This window comes from Schistocerca cancellata, chromosome 1 (genome assembly GCF_023864275.1).
Source record: "Schistocerca cancellata isolate TAMUIC-IGC-003103 chromosome 1, iqSchCanc2.1, whole genome shotgun sequence".
Classification (NCBI taxonomy): domain Eukaryota; kingdom Metazoa; phylum Arthropoda; class Insecta; order Orthoptera; family Acrididae; genus Schistocerca; species Schistocerca cancellata.
The window spans coordinates 762013858-762038684 of NC_064626.1; the positions used below are offsets into that span (position 1 = coordinate 762013858).

Genomic DNA, 24827 nt, shown 5'->3' on the forward strand with positions numbered 1-24827 from the left:
TCTTATATACTTGTGGATCAGACACAGTATTCTTGATTGATGACTTGCTTTAAAGAATGAACACTTTTTAGAATGTTACAAATGTATTTTATGCAAATTGGAGATTATTTACTGTACACTTGCTAAGAGTCACAAAACAAAATGAAGATACTTTTTTATGTTCTTTCAGTTTTAAATCACTAAACAGAACAAACTCCCTTCTAAAAAAATAAATTAAAAAAAGTGGATAAGACTTTCATTCCAGATTTGTAAATATTTGTATCTGAAAATTTCGACACTTTAATACTTTTATATCATAGTCAATCCTCCCCAACAACATAAAACTGAATAAAATTGATTCATAAACAAAGAAGTTACAGTAGTTACAAATTTTTAACTAACTTTTCCTACCAATGCCAATTTATGAAAAAGACCCACATTTCAAAATGGTCTCCTGACTTGTTTTGATCTGATAATTTAGAAAAATTATCTTCTCCCTCTTTCAATATGTACTTTCATACACCAATTTATCACAAACATCTGTGACACAAGGGCAACAAAATTTCCTTATTTTGGGTGATTTTAAATGAAATGAGCCAGTTGCTGCATTATGTTAGTGTTTCCTAAATATTATTGCAGCAGTCATGTTAGCAAGTCATAAATATTATTTTAGCAGTCATGTTAGCATGTCATAAATGTTATTTCAGTGTTCATGTTAGCACATCGTAAATGGTACTTTCTCAGCCATCTGTTTGTCATATGTTCAACCATTTCTTCCTCATATCAGTGTAATGTTGCTAATGTAAGGAAAAAATTTTTAAAGCAGTGCACTATACATGGGTATTTTACTGCGATTGAATCAACTGTTTTGTCGTATAAGATCCGAGGAGTGTGGTCTTTCTAATGGTGAATGCGTAATCATAGCTGTTCCAATAATGAAGTTTAAAATGGAAATGGGTCTTGCATTGAGACTATGTGAATATGGACAGAGGGAAAGATAGATTCGGTGCCTAAAAAGGGAAATATGAAAGGAAAAAAGAAGATCAGAAATGCTGTGGCCAAAGAAAGCAAGAAGATAGCCTCAGAGACAGATGCCTGTTCCTCCCACCCCAGGATCCCTCCCTGACAGTACTTCACTGGTGGGCTAGAGAAAAGAGATGTTCATCAGTCCTACAGAATGGATACCCCTGGCTTCGTCCCCACATGCCCGAAAAATTTGCCCTTCTGTTGTGAGCAAATGTGAATTATGTATCCTCCTCTGCAGTTGTCTCTTGGAATTTTTTCTCAGCATATGCATACGTATGTTCCTCTTTGCCAAGCACTGTCACATGTCAGCAATGCCATAATTACAAGTGAACTTGTCTTTCTAATTTGGAACATTTATGAAGAACACCATGTCCCAATGCTACATGCTTTAGTAATCAAATACATTTGTTTGATGATTTAAGACAAAAAAAAAATGTGAACAAAATACAAATTCAGTGTCTTACCCTGTACTGTGTATATGAACTCAGTGAAGTGAGTGATCCTAAAGGCAAAAATTAGGTTGGTGCATAAGTTTGTAGCATTTTTGTATCACATGTTGGTATTCCAGTTGCTACAGGTTTACTTATCGATTGTCATTTTTTATTTGTAGTTCATTGTTACTATTTGAGTTTACATATTGTCATTTTGTCATTCGGAGATAATGACTGGAACTGCGGACACTAGAAAATAGAGTGCCAAGTGGATAAATCAGAACATTCTGACAGATTTTTGTGTTTGGGTTCAGTGGAGGGGTGGCAGCAGAGAAGGCAGCCAGAAACATTTGTGTCAAGTATGGTAATAATTCTGTTGAACAGAGCATGGCAAGAAAATGGTTTTCTCATTTTCTCATTTTAAGGAGGATTGTTTTGACATTAGTGACTCCATGTTCCGGAAGACCTTTGATGTTTGATGAAGATCATTTAAACGCTTTAATTCGTAATAATCCATGTCAGTGTACTCGAGAAGTGGCAAAAGTGATTAACTGTGATCATTCCACCATCATGAGACATATGCGTGCGTTGGAGAAGGTTCAAAACTTGTGTGTATGAGTACCACATGCTCTAAACCAAAATCACAAAAATCAGTGGGTGGCCATATGTGCACCTCTGCTCATGAACAACACTGGCCATCCTATCCTGTATCATTACTGGTGATGAGAAATGGTATCTTTATGCTAACATAAGGAAAACAAAGGAATGGTTGAGCCCAAACAAATCAATAATTCCCCGTGCAAAGACCTGCATGCATCCACAAAAGATAATATTATGCATCTGGTGGAATAGCGATGATGTGATGTACTGATGTACTACGAATTGCTTCCATGAGGTATAACCATCACTGCTGACATTTTATTATCAGCAACTGAGACGTCTTGCAGACACAGTCCAAGAACAACAATCAGGAAGACTGTGTGAAATGATTCTACTCCATGATAATATACGCCATATTGTGCTCTACTGACAAAAGCACTTATGGGAGTTGGGTTGGGAGGTCATTTTGCACCCACACTATTCACCTAATCTTGTGCCCTCAAACTTTCACCTTTTCCACACACTATCAAACAGCCCTCAAAGAACTTCCTTCCTGGATGAAAATGCACTCAGACAAGATTTGACGAGTGCTTCGCCCCAAAACCACATGATCTCCACAGTCACAGAATTGAGAAGTTAACCCATCATTGGATAAGTGCTGTAAATAGTGAAGGAGAATATATTATTGATGACTAAATTCTCTGTTATGTGTCTGTTGTGCTTATTAAACTTACGGAAAAACGCTATGGAGTTATGTACCAACATAATACAAAATGCTGAAGCAGGTGCACCATGACACTGTTATCTCGCTGAAGGCTCAGAAAACCATGAACAGCTTCACCAATGACACTTTCAGGTGCATTGCAGCTGAGGCCTTATGCACTAAAGCAAGCATTTAGCTATATAAATGGTGTTTGGTTAAGAAATACATGATCTTCAGTATGAACAAAAGAAAGTTGCCAGAAGCCAGGTGTACTGTGAACACGACCTATTGCTCATCAGGTACTCTGTGGGTATGCAGATTAGACTGATACTGAATCTATCACCCCAGGTCATATAAAATGATAGACTACCCCCATGAAGTTAATAGCCTACTTGAAAATTCCGCTGCCACGCATATCAGAAAACATTACTGGATAAGTTCCTGAACTTGTCAGGGGCCTCACCCATTGCTTATGGTTAGAGGACCTTGGCATTTCAATTGAATAATTGACTTCAATGGTTTCTGAATGACAGAGTTTGGTCTGTAAATTAATGTTTGTTCAAACAAGTCTCTAAAACTTACTCATGGCATATAAACAATATTATGTAAAGGATAGTTGCTACTTGACCACACACCAGAGATGCTGAGCCACAGATAGGCACAACAAAAAGACTGTCACTAAAAGAGCTTTCAGTCCACTGTCTCTGGCAGCTGAAGCCAGACTGTGGTGTGTTTGTGTGTGTGTGTGTGTGTGTGTGTGTGTGTGTGTGTGTGTGTGTGTTTTTTTTTTTTTTTTTTTTTTGTCTATTTTTGACAAAGGCCTTGTTGGCCGAAAGCTCATTTTGTATGTGTGTGTGTGTGTGTTTTGTCTATTTTTGACAAAGGCCTTGTTGGCCGAAAGATCATTTTGTAAAAGTCATTTTGTTGTGCCTATCTGCGAGTCAGCATTTCCGCTATATGGTGAGTAGCAACTATCCTTTTCATAATATGGTTACAGTCCACCCTGGATTTTCCATTGTTTGATTTATTTCATGACACATAAATGTATAGGTTATAAAACAATTTGAGAATGAATTTACATAATTAAAACAGAAAAATGGCAAGAAAATGAATAGTTGCTAGGGTTGCCACCAGCATGATGCTGGGCAATTACAGTTGAGATGATGCCCAGACACAATGGACACAAATTATGCTTTCAGCCATGATTGCAAAACTTTAAAATTACATAAGAATAGGTATGAATTTGAACAGAGCATACACCAGAGCAGTGAATAAAGGAAGAATGAGAAAGAAACATATCTTGGCAGGTGAGCTCCAATGAATTAACTCAATAGTGAAATAAACACAAGTGGTTACAAGAAAAATCCTCTTTTAAGCAAGAATTAGGTTGCAGAAAAACTTGCATACTGGTGCATAAGGCTCATAGATCAAGTTAAGAAGACTAATAAATGGAAACCAGGAAAGAAGTCTTCTTTCTTCAATATATCACGATTTCCAAAATACAGAGCGGACGTTGCAAATGTGTTCTCACCGTGACTGTCATTGAGGTGGTTGCCAACAAGTCGGGGTGCGCCAAACTGTGGCAGCTGCTAACTATTGCTGGGCTGAGCCGATGTGGTGTGATTGCAGGTCGTCTTCCAATCGGGATCTGGAAGTCTGTTCCTTAGCTTCCACCAGAAAGTTAAAATGTATCTGCCAATGAGACACGTCTTTTTGGAAAAGGGATGCAAGTATTGCTCCATTCCCACAACTAGACTTGTTTGTAAGAAATTCTGAAAATTTTGCTGGGTTTTGCACAGTGTTTCCACGGGAAGAGCAAAGTTTGGAAATTTGCAGACATACAACTGGCTACATACTTGGCTTCAGGAAATGTATCTGGAGGCTAGGGATGGAAAAAAATCAACCAGGTAGAACTGATATCAGTATTTTTGTTCTGAATAATTGGCATTTTTCAGTATTTGTTTGGTCTCAGTCATCACATTTGCTTTTTATTTTTTACTAATAACCAAGTAAAAAACCTAAGTATCAATTAGCCGTAGCAGTGGTAAAATTTTTTAAAAATGTCTTTAAAAAAACAAGTAATTTTTATTTGTTTAATTTTCATTGCTTTGAAATAATTCTTTTTATAGAAAATGGGAAAAGGGTCAGTGCTACTTCACTAACAGTGCTGACAGAAGTGAGCAACGAATACATGGCAGAAGAATTGGTACAGCATTGCTGAGACAGTAATGTACCTGTTACCATGTTGTTTGGCCTATTGGAACTAAGCATGTACATTCCGTGTATGAGACTTGCCCCATCTGGTCTGTATGATAGTTTCTCACTGTTGTCATTGGACATTACTTATATTACTGAATGGCACCATTCCTAGTCTGGGAATGTTATACGAAGTGTGGAATCAATGAAGAATCAGAAAGAAACATCTCTAGGCGGGTGAGCTCCAATGAATTAACTCAATTGTGACATAAACACAAGTGGTTACAAGAAAATCTCCTTTGAAGCAAGCAAGAATTTCTTTACAGATAGAAACAATGTACTTGCAACATCTTATAAGGAGAAAAAGTAAAACTTAACATTCATTTATAGTTTACGATAGAAATAGAAATTAGCTCATCTATTATCTATGTCTACATAATATGTCTTTATCTGGTTGTATGTCTTGAAAACAGGAAAATTAACTTGAAAAGTAGAGTACCTCATCCTCAGTTTTCAACCTTTAGCAATGAGTATTCATAATGCCCAAATAGTGGTATGATTCTCAGTTACAATAGGATTCTTGAGCTGAGTTTTAGAAAATTAGAATCAAGAGGAGAATACTAATGATTTTTAGGAGTATTCAACCACATATCACTTTTCGAGAAAAGCAGCAAATAGTGGACAGGCTGTTTTCTTTTATTTGCCTATTTAATTCAGTGTTTTTACTTTATGTACCTTGAAAATGAGGGAGTCAAAATGCTGGCAGCTCTTCCAGAATGTGTGAAAGTTCATCTTGTTTTTGTACCAGTGAAAATGGAGTTCCCCTGATCAAGAGCAGATGCATTTAATGGAAGAAACTACTACAAGAATGAAATGTTAGAGGGGTGGGTTACTTATATTGCTGCATTCCCCTAGTCTCTCATGTAAACAATACCCAGTACAGGCAGAAAGTCAACAAATAAAACTGAATTGGAAAGTATATGGAGCAAGAGAGTCTCGTATGCAAATTTAGTATGAAACCAGGGTAAAATGTCAGGAGAAAGGCCTGAAACAGGCTGCCACCTCACATCACACAGTACTCTGATCCAGAAGTGTTTCCACGGAGGTTTCACTAAGAAACATGGTGAGGCCTTTCCAAGAACAATTTCTATCAACTGACAATCAATGAGGAAAGAAAATAAACTAGAAAAGTTTAAAAACACAATAAGAAAAGGAAAGAACACAATAAGAAAAGGAAAGAACACAGAGAGAGCATCTGTTGTATCTCCTCGAAATTTCCATTTACTGAAATTACAAGATTTCTGTACACAGTAACTTTAAATTCTTACATCAAAATGATCAAACAAAACATAAAAATTGCTTCAGATTACCACACATTCATCCCAAAGATTATGAATTAACTCAAAGTTATGAGCATTTACATCAAAAAAATTCTCTAATGAAAGAAGAGCACAAAACAAAATCGAAATATTTATATACCAAAATCTTACAAACTCTCAACTGTGTCAAAGTGTGAAAAGGTGCCTCTAAGTACATGTGCATGTTGTGTACAACAAAATATGATCTGTAATAAATGGTGTGCTCAGTCATGGGTGTGTATGTTAAAACAAAATGAAATTACAAAACATGAAATGACTTAAATAACGTATAAAAATTGTGAGACACATGAAACTCGGCACATTTACAAATGGCAAACATGTACACTTGATGTGACATGTTTCACTGAACATAAAATGGGTTTATAAACACATTTTTAGAAGTGGATGAAATCGTATGAAGAGACAAAGTAATACCTTCGTTATTGGTACTAAAATATCAGTTAAGTGTAACAAAAGTGAGGCAATAAGCAGCAACAAAAATACAGCATCAAGACTTGCAGTGAGGTCCAACATTTAGCACAGGAATGCTTTGAAAAACAGATCATAGAACACCATGAAATCAATTAAAGGAACAAAAAACTATAAAGCCTTCCAGTGACGTACAATTTTAATCTTTAAAAGTTATGTGGCTGTGTTTGAAGATAGACACATGATTGATCTGAATGAGTTAGCACTGCATATGCTCACTTCTTTGATTTTGCCTTTTAATTGAATATTCTGGTCACAATTTGTGGGACTGTGCGAGCGGCTGAGGACATCTGACAGGAACATCTGGCAACACCAACTGGAACACCAAGGCTGTCATCTTCTTGGCAGATTTGATTATGGCAGCTTAGGTATGAGGGCAATTGTATATTCTGGTAATAGTGTAACATGGGACAGAAATGCCAGGTTTGATATTAGGCTGTTAATTGTCAACCAAGTGCATAATTGTGCTACAATCTGTGTGACTACTGCTGTAAGACCTCACTAGGAAATAACAACTTGGGTTGCTTTCGTGGCAAACCAGACATCAAAGAGCAATTCTCTTATTAGAACAAACAATCAAACTTTGTTACGTGCTTCACCATTGTACATGATGAGTAGCACGGAAAGTGCTTCTCAGTCTGTGAGGAAAGGGCATGCATGCAACTTCAGTTGATTTGTTGATGGTGACATTTACACCTTTTGTAGAGACATCAGGAACATTAAACAGCGGCTGTACGAATGTCCTGCCTACAGCACGTCATGTACATCATGGCCAAATGCCCCTTATGAAGACATGTGCTGCTGAGACTGCTATGTGGGCCAGGACCAGGAGAGCAATGCCTCTTTGGAAGCGGGCAGTCAGCACACTGTTGGAGACCAGTTGGTCCTCCTTTTGCGAAGACAGATCCCTCACTTCGTGTTGTGATAGCACCATTGTTTGTGAGTGCCAGTACTTGTGCTACTTTCCTCTGACTATACACTTATACAAACTGACAACCATATGCCATTGATGTCTTACAAAAACATAGTATACATCCTACTGAAAATCATCCAACCAATGAACTTTACAAGAAGAAAATTAAACAAATTGGCCTTTATAATTGCTATCATATTGTTTAGTTCAAAGAAAAGATAAATGAACAAAAAAAAAAAAAAAATAAACTGTGCAATCTCTGTGACCTATTCAACAAGAATTGAATTTATCAGGAAAATCAATTTGATGGCAAAGCAGAATTTGTGGCACCACCATTGGGTGTTGGCATTAATGGATCTTACATAAACTATTTACAGAATGCTGTGAGTTAAGGTGAACTTTAGAGAATATGAGAATTTACAAATATAACACTATGATAAAAATAAATTTTACAACTTAAACAGGACACACACAAAGAAGTGGAAGGAATAAAAAGGAGAACATGTGGAAAAGAAACTAATCTCAATGACTCATCTGTACATCCACGCACATGTTTATTGTTGTGTAACGCAGGGTTTGTGTAATTAGTCGCACACAGTAATAGCACCGCTCTGTTAATGCCATTAAATCCAAGTTAATTGCGTCATTCCTGAAGCAAGCATGCATAACAATGTGTACTACTTATCTTAAATTAAACAAACTATTTACAACAGTGCTCACGTGCGTCACTACTACCGTATTTACTCGAATTTAAGCCGCACTCGAATCTAAGCCGCACATGAAAAATGAGACTCGAAATCGAGGAAAAAAATTTTCCCGAATCTAAGCCGCACCTGAAATCTGAGACTCGAAATTCAAGGGGAGAGAAAATTTTTAGGCCGTACTTCCAAATCGAAACGAAGTTGGTCAGCCGTAGTAGTTTGGTTCGAGTCGTAAGCTTAGCAGTTAAGCTTTACCAGGTAGCCGTCGTTATGCGTCAGGCGCTCCGTCCGTATTTATACGGGTACCCTTCCTTTTTCACGTGCTTCGTCTGGTTTGAATTGATTGCTTATTTTTCTTTGATCTGACAAGTGCAGTTCTCTTTGTTATAGGTGTTTCCATCACTCAAAGCTGAAAATGCATTACTGTACAGTGTCATGCATTGTTTGTCGCATTCTGAAAATGAGGGTTTACGGCCTGTCGCCACTCGCGGCATGGCTTGCTTTTGTGCATGCTACCGCCGCTTACAATAAAAAAAAAAAAAAAAAAACAAAGAGAGGAATCGTCTAATTAGCGAAACAATGGCAAGAGACTGCTATTCGTTGCTACTTACACTGCTGCTTTCTTTGATATTGATCAACAAGAACCAAATAATAGATTCATATGATAGAAGATGTTCTGAACGAGAATTTAGCGAAAATTTTTTCCGTTTGAAAATCTTTGCAGACGCCTCTTTAGTACATTACATTATGCACAGAAATTAGTCATCTTAGATTTAAAAATCTAGTCAATTGCCGTGCTTCATTTCTGACTGTGTCACTATTAGGCATAAGAATAATACGAATATAAACATGACATGGTATGTATATTCTTCCGCGTCTGCTGCTGTCTCACTCTAGTTTCGTAGTTTATTAGGCGGACAGGATTTAAATGAGATAGCAGCAAACACGAAAGAATACATGGCAAAATGTTTATATTCGTATTATTCTTATGGTGAAGAGAATACTGTATGTGATTCACAATTCATAAAAGTTCCTATTAGCAACCATTTCTTCTCAAAGTTAGGAAAAAATTCAGAAAGCAGAGTTGGCCATATTGACAAATATCCCGAACAGTCTTGCCAGTCGGATTTTCGTAGTACATTGAAATGCTGCTACGTTCGTAGAGGAACAATACGGAATTTGTATTTACTTCGTTGGATAATGTATGAAAATGCACTGGTCGAAACTCGGGGCGGAGAAAAAAAAAAAAGCTCGTCTTCCACCTTTTTTTATTTATTTACTGACGCAGAGGTTTCGGTGCCAGTATTTGTCTTTGCGCCTGCGAAGCATGCCTGCGTAGCGCTACATATATTCGACGACAGAAGTTAGTTGTGGTGGCACCTACCAACATTTTTCAGAACTTCCGTGTACTTTGCACTCGATTCTAAGCCGCAGGCAGTTTTTTGGACTACAAAAACCGGAAAAAAAGTGCGGCTTAGATTCGAGTAAATACGGTAAATATGCACAGAAAAACATTGAATATTAGTCCCTTGATATGTCTCAAGCTCATTGCTTTGTGGCTTTCCCCTCGACTGTTGCACTATATTGGCTGACCAATCATGATTATTTACTATTCACTTATCCTACTATGTTGTTGTGAGGAACACCAACCCGGCTTTGCTGGGGTCTTTCTTTTACCTGAAAGTATCTCAAGTAATGTGGGGCTGCATATCATCCTGTAACGAACTACTAAAACATAACTTCGAAGAAAATAATGAAAAAAAGGCTTAGTTGCATCATCTAACTAATAGTATACCTTATTCCCAGGTGTTGTTCCTAATGTCTGTTGCAGATAGCAGTAATGAACTCTTAATCATTTCGCCTGTGCAGTAGGCTCAGACAGCCACAGAATAAACACCAAATCCCTTAATGGGTCCCTAACCTTCTTAAAAATTGCTGGCAGTCCCAGTGCACTGCAGTGTGGATGGCACAAAACATCATCCTCATTAATATCTTAGTGGTCCAGGTATGTTCTGACATGAGCAAAAATCAGCCCTAACTCTTTGTGGTGGTTGGCATCATCTTCAACACACACACACACACACACACACACACACACACACGCACACGCACACACATCTTCCTTATATGTCATCTACGATGGTGATCAAACTACAACTTTCTTCCCCTATTAAATGCTCCAGTTGACTTCATCCACTCCTGCTTATCCAGCTTGACAGAAACATACTTTTTTTGCCTTATTATGCAGGGTGAAACTTGTGGCATGCTGCAATATTTGTAGTGTGGGTGTATGTCATGTGGACACTGACCCCAAAAGTACTTCCTATCTCACCCTTCATTAAAGGAAAATGCATGCACCTGTGCGCCATCTCAAATGCCTCTTACCTCTTTAACTAAAAATATCACCATAATTATCTGCTAGACAGTGTAGCACGTAGGACATTGCCAAAAGACCCTATCATTTATCCCCCCCTCCCCATCCCCTTATCAAGATTGCTACATAAGCAGACTGTAATACTATCGCAACAGGAGAACACAAATATTACACATAATGATTTAACTCTTTGTGGTGGTTGGCATCATCTTCAACACACACACACACACACACACACACGCACACGCACACACATCTTCCTTATATGTCATCTACGATGGTGATCAAACTACAACTTTCTTCCCCTATTAAATGCTCCAGTTGACTTCATCCACTCCTGCTTATCCAGCTTGACAGAAACATACTTTTTTTGCCTTATTATGCAGGGTGAAACTTGTGGCATGCTGCAATATTTGTAGTGTGGGTGTATGTCATGTGGACACTGACCCCAAAAGTACTTCCTATCTCACCCTTCATTAAAGGAAAATGCATGCACCTGTGCGCCATCTCAAATGCCTCTTACCTCTTTAACTAAAAATATCACCATAATTATCTGCTAGACAGTGTAGCACGTAGGACATTGCCAAAAGACCCTATCATTTATCCCCCCCTCCCCATCCCCTTATCAAGATTGCTACATAAGCAGACTGTAATACTATCGCAACAGGAGAACACAAATATTACACATAATGATTTAACTGAATATGCATTGAAAAAGGAATCCACGGAAAGAGACATCATGAAACAAATAAAACGTGAATTGTTCTAAAATATTTCTTACAAAAACTCACTTATTTTCTAGGTAGCCACAGCACACCAGCTTCCTATGTATTAAAAGCACGAGCTACGAGCTCCAGGTAGGGTTTGACATCCACTACATGATGGTGCCTATAGATTTTCCCTGTTGTGATGGATTCTATTTCTAAGAAATTTCAATGCAAAATCCTTCTCACATGTAACTGACCCACAAACAGGGAAAGAAACATCTGGCCTGTTTCTGCTATTTGTTAGATAGCCTGTGTGCACTGACAAGAACTTTGTCCCCAAATGGAAGACCATGGCATGTGTTCTGCTATCAGATGCGATCTATCACTCACTGTATGATTTCCTGGTGTTGTAATTTCCATGTTGTTATTGTTGTGGTCTTCAGTCCAGATACTAGTTTGATGCAGCTCTCCATGCTACTCTATCCTGTGCAAGCTTCTTCATCTCCCAGTACTTACTGCAACCTACATCCTTTCTCAATCTGTTTAATGTATTCATCTCTTGGTCTCCTCTACGATTTTGACCCTCCACACTGCCCTCCAATACAAAATTGGTGATCCCTTGATGCCTCAGAATATGCCCTACCAACTGATCCCTTCTTCTAGTCAAGATGCGCCACAAATTTCTCTTCTCTCCAATTCTATTCAATACCTCCTCATTATTTATGTGATCTACCCATCTAATCTTCAGCATTCTTCTGTAGCACCACATTTTGAGAGCTTCTATTCTCTTCTTGTCTAAACTATTTATCGTCCATGTCAGAAACGACTTCCTGATATTTAAATCTATACTCGATGTTAACAAATTGCTCTTCTTTAGAAACACTTTCCTTGCCATTGCCAGTCTACATTTTATATCCTCTCTACTTTGACCATCATCAATTATTTTGCTCCCCAAATAGCAAAACTCATTTACTACTTTAAGTGTCTCGTTTCCTAATCTAATTCTCGGAGCATCACCCGATTTAATTCGACTACATTCCATTATCCTCATTTTGCTTTTGTTGATGTTCATCTTATATCCTCCTTTCAAGACACTGTCCATTCCGTTCAGCTGCTCTTCTAGGTAATTTCCATTGCGGCCGGAAATCAATTACTACACTGATGTTATTCAGAGGCACTTGGCTTCGCAAAACCATGATCAGTGGCAGCATAGTGGCAGAGTGCGAGAGTTCATTGATAACTTTCTGGAAATTGTGTAAGAACACATGCCAAATTTTTTATACTGTGATGTCTCAACAGCCCCCCCCCCCCCTCACCTCTGCCCCCCCCCCCCTCCAAATTGATCCGCCTAAAATTGCGGCCCATTATCTGAAATTATTCTGCAAACTAGTCTTACCTATTTGAGGAAATGCTTTTCAAATACGCTCAGGATGCTCTTCCCCATCGCTCTTTTGAGCGGTGTGAGCACAGTGTAGTTGGAGATCAGTTCAGTCATTATAAGCAAGTAGTAGTAGCCTCAGCTCGACCTTGGGAGTGGGCTAAGGAAGTCAGTTGCGGCTGTTCCCGCAATTTTAATGGGACAATAGGGACAGGATTGGTTGATTTGAGGTTGATGCCAGTTTTGCCTTCCGGCAATCCTTGCATGTCACAAGTATCTTGCAAATCCGCCACTGCATATTCTTAAAATGGCATGTCATTTTCAGTTTGAAAAAAACTTTCTTTGCACAAAAATGTGTATAGCTCTGGTACATGAACAAAACCAGTTTCTCAGTAAGTGTGTCTGGGATCAACCATTGGGTGTCTATTGTCCTGTGCCTAAATAGCATCCTTTTTCTGATGAGGTAGAACTGTCTCACCCCTGGGTTGTCTCACTAACACTAACACCATTTCATTCCCTGCAATGCGGGATCCTTGTCTTGTTCAGCGAAGATGTCAGTTAGTGAAGCTGTCACATGTTTCTCAGAAACAATGTTTTTGAGATGGTACAAGCTAAAGTAGTTCTCTTCGAGATCCTCCTTCACACCTTGTGTTAGGTCCACAGAGGAGCATGAAAAAACACCTGCAATGATGTTGGAACTGCAAGGACGTATTGTATTGATAAAACAAGTTCCTGGAGCAAAAGCACACATTGTACCAGTGTACCGTGCATAAGGTTCATAAGTAAAAGCTGCAGCATCTTGTGATCCATTGGAATGGTGATTTTCCTGCCAAATAAAAAGAATCTGAACTTCTGGAAATCCCAGATGATGGCCAGGACTGCCACCTCTGTGATGGAGTAGTTTCGTTCAGATTTCTTTAATATGCGGCTACCACGCACAATGGTCTTGTGCAGGAGTGACCATCTTGCACCATCTCCTGAAACAGAACCACCCCAAGCCCTGTTAATGCACTGTCCATTACCGTGCAGAAATCAACAGGGCCAGATGTGCAGGTATTGATGCCAATACTAGAGCTGATTTTAATGCTTGATGTTTCTGTTTGATTGTTCCAGGTCCAAGCTGCTGCTCTATTCATGAGTTCACAAAGGCATGGTGTAGCTATGCTTTTGGCCAAGATAATACCTAGATATCCTGTCAGTTGTTTTTTTGTAGGGGGCTGCGGAAAATGTCGTATGGCCTGTATTTTTGCAAGGTCAGGTGAGATCCCATTCTTGGAGATGATGTGGCAAAGGAATTTCATCTCTCGCACCCCAAATTTGGATTTCTGCAAGTTCACCATAAACTCAGTTGTACAGAGTGCAATCAGTAGGTGGCAGAGCACAACATTGTGGTTCCCCAATGTGCTTTCCGCTGTCAAGATTTCGTCTACATAATGCGTGACATACTTGCATAACGACTCATCTAGCACATGATCTGGGGTTCTGATGAAGGCTGCAGAGGAAATGGTAAGCCTGAACAGCAAACACCAAAAACCCTAACAGCGACCGAACACAAGTAAGGCTGTAATGTTGCAGGACGGATCAAATTCTATTTGCCAGTAGCTCTATCTCAAGTCAAGTGAAGAGGACACTTGTGCTCCATGAATCGTGCAGGAGCTTTTCAATACTTTCTAGTCCATTGGTTCCCGGTTTTATTATGCACTGAAGAGCCAAAGGAAGTGGTACACCTGCCTAATATCGTGTAGGGCCCCTGCGAGCACGCAGAAGTGCCGCAATACAGTGTGGCATGGACTCGACTAATGTCAGAAAGATTAGATTAGATTAATACTAGTTCCATGGATCATGAATACGATATTTCGTAATGATGTGGAACGAGTCAAATTTTCCAATACATGACATAATTAAATTAATTTAACAACATAATTAAGTTAATATAACAACTTTTTTATTTTTTGTTTTTTTTTTTTAATTTTGTTTTAATTTTTTTTCTTTTCTTCTTAATTTATATCTAAAAATTCCTCTATGGAGTAGAAGGAGTTGTCATTCAGAAATTCTTTTAATTTCTTCTTAAATACATGTTGGTTATCTGTCAGACTTTTGATACTATTTGGTAAGTGACCAAAGACTTTAGTGGCAGTATAATTCACCCCTTTCTGTGCCAAAGTTAGATTTAATCTTGAATAGTGAAGATCATCCTTTCTCCTAGTATTGTAGTTATGCACACTGCTATTACTTTTGAATTGGGTTTGGTTGTTAATAACAAATTTCATAAGAGAGTATATATATTGAGAAGCTACTGTGAATATCCCTAGATCCTTAAATAAATGTCTGCAGGATGATCTTGGGTGGACTCCAGCTATTATTCTGATTACACGCTTTTGTGCAATAAATACTTTATTCCTCAGTGACGAATTACCCCAAAATATGATGCCATATGCAAGCAATGAGTGAAAATAGGCGTAGTAAGCTAATTTACTAAGATGTTTATCACCATAATTTGCAATGACCCTTATTGCATAAGACGCTGAACTCAGACATTTCAGCAGATCATCAATGTGTTTCTTCCAATTTAATCTCTCATCAATGGACACACCTAAAAATTTTGAATATTCTACCTTAGCTATATGCTTCTGATTAAGGTCTATATTTATTAATGGCATCATACCATTTACTAGAGTCCTGCAGGACCGAGTAAGCGAGCACAAAATACGAGGTGGGGCGAGCACACCCTAACTGGATAGGCTGCCCGCACTAGTTCAAGTGATAGAGCATAGAAGCCGTGACCGAATACGTAGCACGCAACTTCAAACACAGTACACGTGTCATTATCCATGTGAGACTGCAGCCAGTACGGGCTTCTGATTTTTGGTCTCTCTCTCTCTCTCTCTCTACAATCATGCAGTGCGAGGAAACCAGTGCAGTAAGACGTAAGATTGAAATCAATGTTTACACGTTGAAGAGACGGGAAGGTCTAAAAAGCCAAGTACGGAGCATATTTTTGGTGGTTGTAGACAAAAACAGTGCGTCTACTGGGTACGTATCGTGCATAAACTGCTCCACATTATTGTGTTTCCAATTGCGAACCACTCTTTTAAAGAAACACAGTTGCAAGAAACCTCACAAAGATACAGCTCCTTCAGGAATACCGGCAGTAATAAAAAATAGTATTACAGCAAAGTGTGCTGCAATGTGTGCTAAAGATACGAGACCTTTTAATGCTGTTTGCGGTGAAGGTTTCAGAGAGCTAGGCCAAGAATTAATACATCTAGGTGCGCATCATGGAGAAGTTAACGTGGCAGATGTCACGCCACATCCCTCTATTATAAGCAGACATGTCAAAGAACAAGCTGATGCAATACGAAGCAGCATAATGCCTTCTGTTATTGCGGAAGTTATTAATAAAACAAGTGCTGCGACAGTTGATATGTGGACTGATTTGCATAATCAGGTGCACTATTTGACGCTTACATTTCATTACATTAACACAGATTGGTCTCTTGTGATCAATGTTTTATTTACAACAAAATTCCTGGATGTTAGGAAGATGGGAGTAAATATTATAAAAGAAAGTGCTCTATGAATTTAGCTGTGTAACGTGCCCGTTCTTGGAAACGTAAGTTTTGTATTAAAAGAGAGAGAGAGAGAGAGGCATTGGATTTGTACAGTACAGAGCAGCGAGCCGTGGTGAGGCGAGGTGAGATGTCAGCGGTGACCGGTCATGCTCGGTTATCCGCGTGTCCGGAATCCAGACAACAGACCTGGGGCAAGTACGTGACCGAGCCGAGTCGTGTGGGGCCGGACACGAGCGGCTCGGTCCCCCCCTCAACAGGCGAGCCGTGACCGGTCAAACATGGAGCGTTGCAGCACTCTACCATTTACTGTACGGAACTGTATGTACTGTGTCTTATCAAAATTCAGCGAGAGTCCGTTTACAAAGAACCACGTAGTAATTTTCTGAAAGACATTATTGACAATTTCATCAGTTAATTCTTGTTTGTCAGGTGTGATTACTATACTTGTATCATCAGCAAAGAGAACTAACTTTGCCTCTTCATGAATATAGAATGGCAAGTCATTAATATATATTAAGAACAACAAAGGACCCAAGACCGACCCTTGTGGAACCTCATTCTTGATAGTTCCCCAGTTTGAGGAATGTGCTGATCTGTGCATATTATGAGAACTGCTTATTTCAACTTTCTGCACTCTTCCAGTTAGGTACGAATTAAACCATTTGTGCACTGTCCCATTCATGCCACAATACTTGAGCTTGTCTAGCAGAATTTCATGATTTACACAAGCAAAAGCCTTTGAGAGATCACAAAAAATCGCAATGGGTGGTGTTCAGTTATTCAGATCATTCAAAATTTGATTGGTGAAATGGCATTCTCTGTTGAAAAACCTTTCTGGAAACCAAACTGACATTTTGTTAGTACCTCATTTTTACAGATATGTGAAGCTACTCTTGAATACATTACTTTCTCAAAAATTTTGGATAAAGCTGTTAGTAGGGAGATTGGATGGTAATTGTTGACATCAGATCTATCCCCTTTTTTATGCAAAGGTATAGCAATAGCATATTTCAGTCTATCAGGGAAAATGTCCTGTTCCAGAGAGCTATTACACAGGTGGCTGAGAATCTTACTTATTTGTTGAGAACAAGCTTTTAGCATTTTGCTGGAAATGCCATCAATTCCATGTGAGTTTTTACATTTAAGCCAGTTTATTATTTCCCTAATTTCAGAGGGAGAAGTGGGTGAGATTTCAGTTGTATCAAATTGCATAGGTATGGCCTCTTCCATTAACTGCCTAGTATCTTCTAATGAACACCTGGATCCTACTATATCCACAACATTTAGAAAATGGTTATTAAAAATATTTTCAACTTCTGACTTTTTGTTCGTAAAGTTATCATTCAATTTGATGATAATACTGTCTTCCTGTGCTCTTGGTTGACCTGTTTCTCTTTTAATAATATTCCAAATTGTTTTAATTTTATTATCAGAGTTGCTGATTTCAGACATGATACACATACTTCTGGATTTTTAATAACTTTTCTTAATATAGCACAGTAGTTTTTATAATGTTTGATAGTTTCTGGGTCACTACTCTCTCTTGCTGTCAGATACATTTCCCTTTTCCAGTTACAAGATATTTTTATACCCTTAGTAAGCCATGGTTTGTTACATGGTTTCTTACGAGTGTATTTAACTATTTTCTTGGGGAAGCAGTTTTCAAATGCATTTACAAAAGTGTCATGAAATAAATTATATTTTAAATTGGCACCAGGTTCACAGTACACCTCATCCCAGTCTAACTTCTGTAGGCTTTCCCTGAAATTTGCAACTGTTGAATCGTTGACTGAATGTACTACTTTGGAGGACTGTTTAGTACTGCTGAATGGAGCTATGTCATATATTGTAACTAGCTGTGCACCATGATCAGAAAGACCATTCTCAATAGGCTGAGCATTTATCTGGTTAAACTTATCTTGGTCTATAAAGAAGTTATCTATCAGTGAGCTGCTATCCTTTACCACCCGAGTAGGAAAATCAATAACAGGTGTCAAATTGAAAGAACCGAGTAATACTTCAAGGTCATTTTTCCTATTACCCTCTTTCAGAGAATCTACATTGAAGTCCCCACAAATAATAATTTGCTTCCCCCTGTCTGACAGATAGCACAACAAGGAGTCCAAATTTTTCAGAAATGGATGAAAATTTCCCAATGGGGACCTATATACAGTTGCAATTGTAAATGTGCCTTTATTTAATTTAAGCTCACAGGCACACGCTTCTATATGTTTCTAAACACAAAACTTTTTGTTTCTATACATTTTGCACAATGATAACTTTTGACATATATGGCAACTCCTCCTTTCTCCATTACATGTGCAGAGAGCTTATATCCACTTACATTTACCTTATCCATATCAGTGACAATGTGATGCTCAGACAGGCATAGTATATCTAATCCTGTAGGGCTCTCCATAAATCCGTAAGAGTATGAGGGGCTGCAGATCTCTTCCAAACAGCACTTTGCAAGGCATCCCAGGCATGTCTGGGGAGTCTGGTGGCCAGTGGAAGTATTTAACAAAGAAGAGTTTTCCTGGAGACACTCTGTAATAATTCTGGATGTGTGGGGTATCACATTGTCCTGCTAGAATTGCCCAAGTCTGTCGGAATGCACAATGGACATGAATGGATGCAGGTGATGAGACAGGAGCTTACTTATGTGTCACCTGTCAGAGTCTTATCTAGTCATACCAGGGGTCCAATGTCATTTCAACTGCATGCTCCCCACAGCATTACAGAGCCTGTATCAGCCTGAACAGTCCCTTGCTGAGATGCAGGGTCCATGGATTTATGAGCTTGTCCCCATATCTGTGCATGTCCATCTACACGATACAATTTGAAACAAGGCTTTTCTGACCAAGCAACATGTTTCCAGTCATCAGCAGCCCAATGTCTGTGTTGATGGGCCCAGGCGAAGCATAAAGTTTTGTGTCATACGGTCATCGAGGGTACACAAGTGGGCTCCGAAAGCCCCTTTCGATGATGTTTCGTTGAATGGTTCACACTGACACTCGTTCTTGGCCCCGCATTGAAGTCTGCAGCAATTTGCAGAAGGGTTGCACTTCTGTCACACTTAATGATTCTCTTCAATCATTGTTGGTCCTGCTCTGCGGAATCTTTTTTGGTCTGCAGCGATGTCTTGGGTTTGATTTTTTACCAGATTCGTGATATTCATGGTACACTTGTGAAATGTTCATATGGGAAAATCCCCTCTTCATTGCTACCTTGGAGATGCTGTGCCCAATCACTCATGCACCAGTTATAACACCACATTCAAACTACTTAAATCCTGATAATCTGCCATTGTAGCAGCAGTAACCAATCTATCCACTATACCAGACACTTGTCTTATGTAGATGTTGCCAATTGCAGCGCCATATTCTGCCTGGTTACGTACCTCTGTATTTCAATGTGCATGCCTATACCAGTTTCTTTGGCGCTTCAGTGTAGATTTCATTTGCCATGGAGTCAAGTACTGTGCGAAGTGTATCGTCTCGTTTCAGGACAATGAGGAGGTTTTTTTTGTAGAATGTTATGGCTGGCTCAATTACACATTGATCAAGTATTGTTTGTGTACATTTCTATGTTATTGGTATGGAGTGTGGCCGAGTGAAGAATGCCTTGTGATCTTTCTTCCTGAACTTACATTGAAAGTCCTTCATTGCACTGACTGCAATGAGAAGACCTCAAGATTGTCGCTCATTGCATTCATCAGTTTGATCTTCTCCTTATTGTTAATGTCTTTGGCACCATTAATCTTATCTGTGGTGGTAGCTGCTACTTTCTCTTCACTGAGCATGACTCCATTCAGCTTGTTATTGCTGTGATCGATGATGAGTAACTTCCTTCAGCTTCTGTACCAGTGACATTTAGACAAAGTTTCGGGCATGTTGACAGGATGTGCGCCCATATTGCATGCTCTTCAAAACGTATGCTCATCTGAACTTCTTTGTGCAGGATAATTTCATGATGATTTAGATCCAAGAAAGCCTAAAACTCCCACATAAAATACAAGCCCAGTATTACATTGACGGAGAGGTTATTAATGACTAGGAAGTCCCATTTGCGTGTGTGGCCTTGGTACTCAAATTCAAGGTATACCTGCCTTGCAGCTTCTGTGGTCTTTCCTACAGTGGCTTCTGTATCTTTGTCTTCTGTAATCACAGAATTGGCCAAGTGATCTTTTCTAGACATTTTTCCAGTTCCTCTTCTGCAATTGCAGAGTTCTGGCTGCCGCTGCCCCAGATTACAATTAAGTTAACCCCACCTACAGTGATAACTGTAGCAGGATGTAGGTTCCTTGTCTCCGTCATTTCTTTTCCTTACAAGGATCTCTCACCTCCACAATCTGGGCACTGTGTCTTTCATGATTGTGTCCCTGTGCTCTGTCATCTCCTTGATTGTAATTATTATTGTTACCTTTACCGTTTCACCAGTTACCCTTGTTGTGGTGATTACTGTAGTACAGCTGTTAGGCATGTGTGGATGGAACCTGTTGTCTCTACGCTCATTGTATAAATGGTGTGGTCGTGCAAAGTGTTTCTTGTTACCGTGAGTTGGGCTGCCATTCCAATTCCCATTCTCATTATTAATGTGTTCAGGCCGTAGTAATTGGGTCTTGAATGATTCCTCATTGTCTCCACAACGTTCTATTAGTCTTTTCTGATAAGTGTGTGACAGCTTGCCATAACAGAACCATGTTGAACAGTTGGTGCAAAAGGCATGTTAAGAAACAGGTTTTTCTGACATGTTTTCTTGAAAAATATGGCAAGGCTGTGTATACCTGAGTTTTGCAAAATTTTTGTGCAACATGATTTCATCTTTAACAAGTGCCTGATTTCCTGTGGCTAATATGTCATGAGGAACTTCTCCTGAAACATTCGGTAAGAGTGGCAATTCTGTGCTAATGTTCACAGCTTTGTCACAGCTTCACCTTCGATAAAACTGCACACAAAATGTAGTTGAAAATGAACAGGCTACAATGATGGATGCTGAATAATCACACTGTTCCGCCCAGGTTCTGTGATGGAGGTTATGAAAGTCAAAGCTTTCCCCTTACATTGACCTCGTGGCTTCATTGAATGCCAGATGTGGCTCATAACATGCTGCACTTGGCGGCTATGATGGCGTGCTGCTATTGTCTGTGAGTGAGTGATTTTGGTAACTGCCTATCATCATGTCAGGTACAGAGAGGATGCTGCACTCAATTGCACTGGCGACTAAGTGCAGTAACTTTCAATCGCAGAGTTCCTCGCCAATTATTTCCTCCTGCTGCTTGTGGAGCCTGTTGATGTTTTCTTGAACTTCCTTCAACTTCAGCAGTACTCACTCTTCTGCTGTGCTTGAAATTGGTACAGGGGACGTCATGTCATATTTCTACAATCTTTTCCCCTTCCTTGACCTTTTGTTCTATTTCATCAGTTTTCTATTCTGTTTGCTAGAGTTGCATTATCTGTCCCAACACTTTGTAATTGTTTGTTTGTGGATCTGTGATTCAGAAGAGATTCCCTTATTAATTTCTGTCTTCATCTGGAAAGCCTTGCTTGTTTTCTGGTGTTCCTTTGTGTCTTTAGCATTCTCATGTACTTGTTTCTGTGTTGGCTCTGTAAAGACTTAAAGATTTCAGCTGTTTCTCAATGCCACTAACACTAACATCTATTTCACTCAGCTTTGCAGTGGGTTGAGAATTAAATTTGGCCAACTTCCAGGGCTGTCTTTGTAAAAGCATGCTTACAAGCAGAGTTAAACATTTCTGTTTTTTGCTTTGCAACCCTCAGTTTCAATTTCTGCCTCACCCGTGGGTGTCTGGACCTTATCTTTGGTGCCAATAACAGCCTTTGTATATGTAGAGTCTTGTACTGCAAGGAAGAAGGGAGAGGTTGTTGTGGGTGGCTGGTATCCTCTTTCTACAACACAAATGCACATGTGGATTAATACAGTTCTTTATTTACAAGAAGTGGAACATTTACTTAACTTAAATAGAGTCCATGTTTGTGCTGCAAGCTGTTCAGTAATAGTCCCACTATAGTCACTAATCTGGTCACTATGGACTGTCATAGTCTGTGATGAACTTAACCTGCTCTGTGAGTAAACTGACAGCCGCCAAACTGGATGAGTGAGTGAGCAAGGCCCTCCGGTCAGCAGCAGCCTAAATGCATGCAGTCGAGAGGGCATTGGCAGCATGTCACTTGTGGGTGTGTCTCTGGCCTCTCTCATGATAAGCGCACTCAATCCAGCACCTACTAGTTGATCTTCGCACTTCATCTTTGCCAACCAGTATGCTGGCAACAGTTTATGCCAGCACATTACTACACCCTCTCCCCCCCCCCCCCCCCCCACCCACCCAAAAAAAAATAATACCGCACCGTTGTGATGTATAGAGAGGATGCGAATGGCAATTGGGGGGGGGGGGGACGCTGAATGTAGACATGAGCTGGGAGCCATGGCTGTGGAGGATGGTGTACTCCCCACCGTACCCCACCATATGGCTTGCAAGGCAACAGGAACATCCTGTGGAAAATTGCTGTCTGGGCACACATCCAGGCCTGAGGGTGATGACAATGATGATGGGGCCATGTCCATCGGGTTGGCGAGCAGGGTCAGCGGGGGCGCTTCATCCAACCACTCCTCCTGGGGTGCCCAGGTGGCACCAGCGGGCGGCTGATAAGACCGCACGAGCTGCACGATCCCATGAGGCCGTGAATCTGGGGGAAGAAAAGCAGCAGAATCACGGGGCAAATGACATGCATGAATTTGGTTCTGGCAGCAGCACTGCAAACCATTGGGACCTGCAATCAAGTACACAAAAGAGCCAATACGTTCCTGAATAATGCCTCATTCCCAGTGCCCACAGTTGCCATAGGCCCTGAAAAAAACAAGCTTGTGCGGTGCAAAGCAATACTTGCAGACCATCAGCAGTGCCAGATGCTACAGTGGGTGTAGCAATTGTAGCAGCATCCGATGGTGGCAACTATGCAGAAGTTCTACTGGTGATGGTCCATCTCATGGGTGGGAATGAAAGGAGGTGAGAAAGAGTTGCAGCACCTGTTCCTGAAGGTGGGTGGTACGAAGCTTGGCCATCTGTTTTTAAAAATGCGTATGAAGCATTCTGCTTCACCGTTGTACATTGGGTGAAACATATAAATTGTTAGATGACGAATGCCATATCATTTATAAAAATGTTCAAAATCATGTGAAGTGAACTGTGGTCCATTGTCCAACACAAGTACTTCTGGAAAACCTTCTATGCCAAATATGGAGGACAATGCTTGAATGGTGCTATGTGATGTGGTAGAAGCCATAGGTACTGCAAATGGGAACTTGCTAAAGGAGTCTATGACTATAGGCCAATGAGTGTCCCTGCAAAGTCAGTGTGTACTCGTTGCCATGATGACTGAGTCTTAGGCCAAGCTGCGAATGTTCGTACATGGGCGACACTGTGATGTCATCTGTTCAATATGAGCATCCATGGCCTATCAGGTACAGTGCCATTGTGGTAACTGTTGAATGTGAATAATTCCCCAATGTTCTTGGTGGAGCAATCACAACACATCCTTTTGCAACACTATAAATAAGGACACTTGATTGACCACTGTCATTTTGAACTAGAATCGCACCCTGTTGAACTGAAAGGTTATGCCAACGTGCAAAATATCACTGCACAACTGACGTCTGGATACTGTTCAATGAGTGAGGCCAAGATGTGCGAATGTAAGGCAACAAAATCTTCAGATCATGGTCTGCTTCCATGTCTGTGAAGTTTTTCTATAGTACAAGGGAAAAGACTAGCAATTCAGAGTTCTGCACATCAATTTGGCAGCAAGATGAGGCACACACATCAAAATCAGAGTCTGAGCCAATTGGAAGGCGAGATCTGCATTGCCATGCTTTGCCGCAGGTTTGGCACAATGTCATACTGATACTGTGAAAGGAACAAAGCCCAATGTTGTAATTTTTGAGCAGTGCGTGTAGGAACCGGCTTTGACGGATGAAACAAGCAAAGACTGCAAAGGCTTGTGTTCTGTCACTAGAAAGAACTTGCAACTAGTCAAATAGTGATAGAATTTGGTCACACAATGCATAATGGTGAAAGACTCTTTTTCCATTTGAGAATAATTGCACAGAGTTTGAGTTAATAACTTTGAGGCAAAAGCAATGGGTCTGTCTTGTTCACCAATTCTGTGCGGAACCACAGTGCCGATTCCATAGGAAGAAGCATTGACTTGCAAAACTACCGGCTTGGCAGGGTCAAAATACACTAAACATTTGTCACTAAGCAAAGCATTTTTGAGTTCCTGAAGTGTGTCTTGACAGTATTTAGTCCACACAAAAGTACATTTCTGTGACACAAGCAATGCAGTGGAGTTGCGATCTGAGCAGCATTCGGTATGAACTGAG

At 39.8% G+C, this 24827-nt stretch overlaps 1 protein-coding gene across 5 annotated transcripts in view; it reads left to right on the forward strand.

Annotated features, from left to right (window-relative positions):
• The window catches only part of LOC126186585 (uncharacterized), a 44581-nt gene that overhangs the window by 9236 nt on the left and 10518 nt on the right, over positions 1–24827 (forward strand). For 2 of the 5 annotated variants that reach the window (XM_049928223.1, XM_049928226.1), the window contains exon 2: positions 4869–5172. The exons of 2 other annotated variants lie outside the window; for them this stretch is intronic. The gene's annotated coding sequence lies outside the window, so the exon portion shown is untranslated. Of the gene's footprint in view, positions 1–4868; positions 5173–10260; positions 10402–24827 lie in introns of those variants that run through there. One more of the 5 variants, XM_049928225.1, reaches the window with a different exon arrangement.